Source organism: Myotis davidii, unplaced genomic scaffold (genome assembly GCF_000327345.1).
Source record: "Myotis davidii unplaced genomic scaffold, ASM32734v1 scaffold185, whole genome shotgun sequence".
NCBI classification, from domain to species: Eukaryota; Metazoa; Chordata; class Mammalia; order Chiroptera; family Vespertilionidae; genus Myotis; species Myotis davidii.
This window is the reverse complement of record NW_006297811.1, coordinates 3,855,614-3,856,162: the sequence shown is the minus strand read 5'-3', so window position 1 is coordinate 3,856,162 and position 549 is coordinate 3,855,614.

Sequence of the window (549 nt, the reverse complement as noted above, 5' to 3'; positions counted from 1 at the left end):
GGGAAAGAGGGCGAGGAAAGGAGGTGCCAAGAAAGACGGCGACGTGGGGGGTGGGGGCAGAAGAGCAAAGAGGGAGCGAGCGCAGCGGAGAGAAGCGCTTTGCTTTGGGGGCGGTGGGAACAAACAGCGCGTTCTGGGACAACCAGCGCTCTCCTTCCAGTCGTGAGAACTCACTGAGGCTACTTTGTTCAGCCGTGGAACCTCAGAAGCTAAGGAATCATTCGAATCCAGCCCGGGGTTATTTGTGATTAAAACCGTAATGATACAACTGCAGCGGTGCGGTGCGTAGACGGCTATTGGCAGCTAAACAAACCCTGAGCGGTGAAATGAGCAGCGGGGAGGGAGGGACACCGCCTTTTGTTGTTTTGTAGGCATTCTTTCCCTGTCTGTCCTATTTTTGAGGGTTTAATGTGTTAAGGATGGCGAACGCGCGTTTTAAGCCAAAGCTTTTGGCAAGGAAGGTAATAGGAATGCCTACAATAAAGTAGTCATCGTTCTAATAGAATTAAAAATGGCAGTATTTCCCTCTGTTGAACAGATTGATTTCTT